The sequence below is a fragment of the Oncorhynchus mykiss genome, unplaced genomic scaffold, assembly GCF_013265735.2.
Source record: "Oncorhynchus mykiss isolate Arlee unplaced genomic scaffold, USDA_OmykA_1.1 un_scaffold_698, whole genome shotgun sequence".
In the NCBI taxonomy this organism is placed as follows: domain Eukaryota; kingdom Metazoa; phylum Chordata; class Actinopteri; order Salmoniformes; family Salmonidae; genus Oncorhynchus; species Oncorhynchus mykiss.
The window spans coordinates 12501-20000 of record NW_023494145.1 but is presented as its reverse complement, the minus strand read 5'-3'; positions in this window follow the sequence as shown (position 1 = coordinate 20000).

Genomic DNA, 7500 nt, shown 5'->3' with positions numbered 1-7500 from the left:
GTTTTAAACCGTCCATAAAGCACTCTTGGCCGGCCCCGGCAGAGAGAGAAAGAGATGGTGAAAAAAAAAAAAAATCATCATCAGACCTTCCATAAATAATTCGGGCCGGCCCCCATTGCTAAAGGTCCGTAGTAGGGTGCGCCATAAGCGGACATGAATAGATGGAACACCGCTAACCGCATAGAGAACCGTGTTTTGGGTGACCAGGTGCACGTTTTCAATCACCAGTTGCACATTTTCAATCACCAGTTGCACGGAGGATTAATAGCAATCTGCATCCATCGCGATTTCTTAAAGTGTCTATAAAGCACTCAGGACGGGCCCGACCGAGACAGGGCCTTAGTGGGGTGCTCCCATAGCGGGCAACAATGAGAGGGGTGCCTTTAAATTCATTTTGAACCATATTTGAAATTTTGGGTTACCAGATGCACGTTTTCAATCACCAGTTGCACGGAGGATTAATAGCAATCTGCATCCATCGTGATTTCTTAAAGTGTGTAAAAAGCACCCAAGGACGGCCCTGACAGAGAGAGGGCCGTAGTGGGGCACTCCCCTAGCGGGCTATATCAATAGAATGACGGGTAAAAGTATTTAAAACCCTTTTATAATTTTTGGGTTACCAGATGCACGTTTTCAATCACCAGGTGCACGGAGGAAAATGAGCATTTGCATCCATAGTCATGTTTTAAACCGTCCATAAAGCACTCTTGGCCGGCCCCGGCAGAGAGAGAAAGAGATGGTGAAAAAAAAAAAAAAATCATCATCAGACCTTCCATAAATAATTCGGGCCGGCCCCCATTGCTAAAGGTCCGTAGTAGGGTGCGCCATAAGCGGACATGAATAGATGGAACACCGCTAACCGCATAGAGAACCGTGTTTTGGGTGACCAGGTGCACGTTTTCAATCACCAGTTGCACATTTTCAATCACCAGTTGCACGGAGGATTAATAGCAATCTGCATCCATCGCGATTTCTTAAAGTGTCTATAAAGCACTCAGGACGGGCCCGACCGAGACAGGGCCTTAGTGGGGTGCTCCCATAGCGGGCAACAATGAGAGGGGTGCCTTTAAATTCATTTTGAACCATATTTGAAATTTTGGGTTACCAGATGCACGTTTCACGTTTTCAATCACCAGGTGCACGGAGGAAAATGAGCATTTGCATCCATAGTCATGTTTTAAACCGTCCATAAAGCACTCTTGGCCGGCCCCGGCAGAGAGAGAAAGAGATGGTGAAAAAAAAAAAAAATCATCATCAGACCTTCCATAAATAATTCGGGCCGGCCCCCATTGCTAAAGGTCCGTAGTAGGGTGCGCCATAAGCGGACATGAATAGATGGAACACCGCTAACCGCATAGAGAACCGTGTTTTGGGTGACCAGGTGCACGTTTTCAATCACCAGTTGCACATTTTCAATCACCAGTTGCACGGAGGATTAATAGCAATCTGCATCCATCGCGATTTCTTAAAGTGTCTATAAAGCACTCAGGACGGGCCCGACCGAGACAGGGCCTTAGTGGGGTGCTCCCATAGCGGGCAACAATGAGAGGGGTGCCTTTAAATTCATTTTGAACCATATTTGAAATTTTGGGTTACCAGATGCACGTTTTCAATCACCAGTTGCACGGAGGATTAATAGCAATCTGCATCCATCGTGATTTCTTAAAGTGTGTAAAAAGCACCCAAGGACGGCCCTGACAGAGAGAGGGCCGTAGTGGGGCACTCCCCTAGCGGGCTATATCAATAGAATGACGGGTAAAAGTATTTAAAACCCTTTTATAATTTTTGGGTTACCAGATGCACGTTTTCAATCACCAGGTGCACGGAGGAAAATGAGCATTTGCATCCATAGTCATGTTTTAAACCGTCCATAAAGCACTCTTGGCCGGCCCCGGCAGAGAGAGAAAGAGATGGTGAAAAAAAAAAAAAAAATCATCATCAGACCTTCCATAAATAATTCGGGCCGGCCCCCATTGCTAAAGGTCCGTAGTAGGGTGCGCCATAAGCGGACATGAATAGATGGAACACCGCTAACCGCATAGAGAACCGTGTTTTGGGTGACCAGGTGCACGTTTTCAATCACCAGTTGCACATTTTCAATCACCAGTTGCACGGAGGATTAATAGCAATCTGCATCCATCGCGATTTCTTAAAGTGTCTATAAAGCACTCAGGACGGGCCCGACCGAGACAGGGCCTTAGTGGGGTGCTCCCATAGCGGGCAACAATGAGAGGGGTGCCTTTAAATTCATTTTGAACCATATTTGAAATTTTGGGTTACCAGATGCACGTTTTCAATCACCAGTTGCACGGAGGATTAATAGCAATCTGCATCCATCGTGATTTCTTAAAGTGTGTAAAAAGCACCCAAGGACGGCCCTGACAGAGAGAGGGCCGTAGTGGGGCACTCCCCTAGCGGGCTATATCAATAGAATGACGGGTAAAAGTATTTAAAACCCTTTTATAATTTTTGGGTTACCAGATGCACGTTTTCAATCACCAGGTGCACGGAGGAAAATGAGCATTTGCATCCATAGTCATGTTTTAAACCGTCCATAAAGCACTCTTGGCCGGCCCCGGCAGAGAGAGAAAGAGATGGTGAAAAAAAAAAAAAATCATCATCAGACCTTCCATAAATAATTCGGGCCGGCCCCCATTGCTAAAGGTCCGTAGTAGGGTGCGCCATAAGCGGACATGAATAGATGGAACACCGCTAACCGCATAGAGAACCGTGTTTTGGGTGACCAGGTGCACGTTTTCAATCACCAGTTGCACATTTTCAATCACCAGTTGCACGGAGGATTAATAGCAATCTGCATCCATCGCGATTTCTTAAAGTGTCTATAAAGCACTCAGGACGGGCCCGACCGAGACAGGGCCTTAGTGGGGTGCTCCCATAGCGGGCAACAATGAGAGGGGTGCCTTTAAATTCATTTTGAACCATATTTGAAATTTTGGGTTACCAGATGCACGTTTTCAATCACCAGTTGCACGGAGGATTAATAGCAATCTGCATCCATCGTGATTTCTTAAAGTGTGTAAAAAGCACCCAAGGACGGCCCTGACAGAGAGAGGGCCGTAGTGGGGCACTCCCCTAGCGGGCTATATCAATAGAATGACGGGTAAAAGTATTTAAAACCCTTTTATAATTTTTGGGTTACCAGATGCACGTTTTCAATCACCAGGTGCACGGAGGAAAATGAGCATTTGCATCCATAGTCATGTTTTAAACCGTCCATAAAGCACTCTTGGCCGGCCCCGGCAGAGAGAGAAAGAGATGGTGAAAAAAAAAAAAAAATCATCATCAGACCTTCCATAAATAATTCGGGCCGGCCCCCATTGCTAAAGGTCCGTAGTAGGGTGCGCCATAAGCGGACATGAATAGATGGAACACCGCTAACCGCATAGAGAACCGTGTTTTGGGTGACCAGGTGCACGTTTTCAATCACCAGTTGCACATTTTCAATCACCAGTTGCACGGAGGATTAATAGCAATCTGCATCCATCGCGATTTCTTAAAGTGTCTATAAAGCACTCAGGACGGGCCCGACCGAGACAGGGCCTTAGTGGGGTGCTCCCATAGCGGGCAACAATGAGAGGGGTGCCTTTAAATTCATTTTGAACCATATTTGAAATTTTGGGTTACCAGATGCACGTTTTCAATCACCAGTTGCACGGAGGATTAATAGCAATCTGCATCCATCGTGATTTCTTAAAGTGTGTAAAAAGCACCCAAGGACGGCCCTGACAGAGAGAGGGCCGTAGTGGGGCACTCCCCTAGCGGGCTATATCAATAGAATGACGGGTAAAAGTATTTAAAACCCTTTTATAATTTTTGGGTTACCAGATGCACGTTTTCAATCACCAGGTGCACGGAGGAAAATGAGCATTTGCATCCATAGTCATGTTTTAAACCGTCCATAAAGCACTCTTGGCCGGCCCCGGCAGAGAGAGAAAGAGATGGTGAAAAAAAAAAAAAATCATCATCAGACCTTCCATAAATAATTCGGGCCGGCCCCCATTGCTAAAGGTCCGTAGTAGGGTGCGCCATAAGCGGACATGAATAGATGGAACACCGCTAACCGCATAGAGAACCGTGTTTTGGGTGACCAGGTGCACGTTTTCAATCACCAGTTGCACATTTTCAATCACCAGTTGCACGGAGGATTAATAGCAATCTGCATCCATCGCGATTTCTTAAAGTGTCTATAAAGCACTCAGGACGGGCCCGACCGAGACAGGGCCTTAGTGGGGTGCTCCCATAGCGGGCAACAATGAGAGGGGTGCCTTTAAATTCATTTTGAACCATATTTGAAATTTTGGGTTACCAGATGCACGTTTTCAATCACCAGTTGCACGGAGGATTAATAGCAATCTGCATCCATCGTGATTTCTTAAAGTGTGTAAAAAGCACCCAAGGACGGCCCTGACAGAGAGAGGGCCGTAGTGGGGCACTCCCCTAGCGGGCTATATCAATAGAATGACGGGTAAAAGTATTTAAAACCCTTTTATAATTTTTGGGTTACCAGATGCACGTTTTCAATCACCAGGTGCACGGAGGAAAATGAGCATTTGCATCCATAGTCCATGTTTTAAACCGTCCATAAAGCACTCTTGGCCGGCCCCGGCAGAGAGAGAAAGAGATGGTGAAAAAAAAAAAAAATCATCATCAGACCTTCCATAAATAATTCGGGCCGGCCCCATTGCTAAAGGTCCGTAGTAGGGTGCGCCATAAGCGGACATGAATAGATGGAACACCGCTAACCGCATAGAGAACCGTGTTTTGGGTGACCAGGTGCACGTTTTCAATCACCAGTGGCACATTTTCAATCACCAGTTGCACGGAGGATTAATAGCAATCTGCATCCATCGCGATTTCTTAAAGTGTCTATAAAGCACTCAGGACGGGCCCCGACCGAGACAGGGCCTTAGTGGGGTGCTCCCATAGCGGGCAACAATGAGAGGGGTGCCTTTAAATTCATTTTGAACCATATTTGAAATTTTGGGTTACCAGATGCACGTTTTCAATCACCAGTTGCACGGAGGATTAATAGCAATCTGCATCCATCGTGATTTCTTAAAGTGTGTAAAAAGCACCCAAGGACGGCCCTGACAGAGAGAGGGCCGTAGTGGGGCACTCCCCTAGCGGGCTATATCAATAGAATGACGGGTAAAAGTATTTAAAACCCTTTTATAATTTTTGGGTTACCAGATGCACGTTTTCAATCACCAGGTGCACGGAGGAAAATGAGCATTTGCATCCATAGTCATGTTTTAAACCGTCCATAAAGCACTCTTGGCCGGCCCCGGCAGAGAGAGAAAGAGATGGTGAAAAAAAAAAAAAAAATCATCATCAGACCTTCCATAAATAATTCGGGCCGGCCCCCATTGCTAAAGGTCCGTAGTAGGTGCGCCATAAGCGGACATGAATAGATGGAACACCGCTAACCGCATAGAGAACCGTGTTTTGGGTGGACCAGGTGCACGTTTTCAATCACCAGTTGCACATTTTCAATCACCAGTTTGCACGGAGGATTAATAGCAATCTGCATCCATCGCGATTTCTTAAAGTGTCTATAAAGCACTCAGGACGGGCCCGACCGAGACAGGGCCTTAGTGGGGTGCTCCCATAGCGGGCAACAATGAGAGGGGTGCCTTTAAATTCATTTTGAACCATATTTGAAATTTTGGGTTACCAGATGCACGTTTTCAATCACCAGTTGCACGGAGGATTAATAGCAATCTGCATCCATCGTGATTTCTTAAAGTGTGGTAAAAAGCACCCAAGGACGGCCCTGACAGAGAGAGGGCCGTAGTGGGGCACTCCCCTAGCGGGCTATATCAATAGAATGACGGGTAAAAGTATTTAAAACCCTTTTATAATTTTTGGGTTACCAGATGCACGTTTTCAATCACCAGGTGCACGGAGGAAAATGAGCATTTGCATCCATAGTCATGTTTTAAACCGTCCATAAAGCACCCAGGGCCGGCCCCGGCAGAGAGAGAAAAAGAGGGGAAAAGTGTTGAAAAAAAAAAAAAATCATACCTTCCATAAATAATTCGGACCGGCCCCCATTGAAAAGGTCCGTAGTAGGGTGCATCATTATCGGACATGAATCTCGGGAACACCGCTAACCGCATAGAGAACCGTGTTTTGGGTTACCAGATGCACGTTTTCAATCACCAGTTGCACGGAGAGAGAAAAAAAAAATCATACCTTCCATAAATAATTCGGACCGGCCCCCATTGAAAAGGTCCGTAGTAGGGTGCATCATTATCGGACATGAATCTCGGGAACACCGCTAACCGCATAGAGAACCGTGTTTTGGGTGACCAGGTGCACGTTTTCAATCACCAGTTGCACGGAGAAAAAAAAAGTAATCATACCTTCCATAAATAATTCAGGCCGACCCCCATTGAAAAAGGTCCGTAGTAGGGTGCATCATTATCGGACATGTATATCTGTAACACCGGCAAGCGCATTGAGAACCGCATTTTTGGGTTACCAGATGCACGTTTTCAATCACCAGGTGCACGGCTGTGAAAAGTGGGGACTCTGTCATTTTTTCGACCAATTTCTGTAATTTTCAAAAAATGATTAAAAATACTTCCCGAAGGGCTAGAGGTCCCAAATTTCGTCTCATACCCTCTCTCGTGATGGGCAACAATTACATAATGTAAAAAAAAATTCGCATCCACAGGAACCTATGCATCCTGTGACATTCACTTTTTTCCCAAAACTTGAAACACGATTTCCTATTAAAATGTTTTATACAAAAACGTTTTTAATTGAATGTAAATGCTCGTCTATTTATGCACTTTCGTGCAAAAAAAACCCCATCAAGATCGGATGTGTACTTTTTGATTTATCACGTTTTTGTTGAATTTGACCCCCGATGGTGGGGCGCACAGAAGCCCTGTGAGGTTCAGGGCTTCATCGATATTTGGCCTGTTTTGGATTACACACTCAGTGGCGGGTCGACCAGACAGGTACCGGCGCGATTTCAGAAACCTGGTTTTTGGCAACAGGACTTCCATGTCCTAGAGAGACGGGGGTGGTGTCAAACTGCTCAGTCCGAATAGAAAATGAGTAACGGACAGTTTTGAGGGAAGTCAGACCCTCAGAACCATGGTACTTTGGACATTTTCCCGCCGGCGACCGATTTAGTGGTTTGACCAGACCCTTCGGCGCCCGATGTGTCCTAACTTTTGATCCACGTTGCCCAGCTTGGTGGTGGGAGGATATTGAGCCTTGTCCTGGGCAGGTGCTCTATCCCAGCTATCACCTTGTGGGTTTGGTTCATCCAATGACCATGGTTCTTGTCCAATGAAGGTGCCCGTCCCTTCGGCGACCGATTGGTGGTTGTTTAGCCCTGGTGAGGGCTATCTCTCCAGTCCAGTCCCACACTTGTTTCACGATGCGTCTCCATGGTTCTCCCCTGTTGTCCAGCCAGTTTGATTTCCTCTGACTGATTTGCATTCGTATTCCACCTGGGAGGGC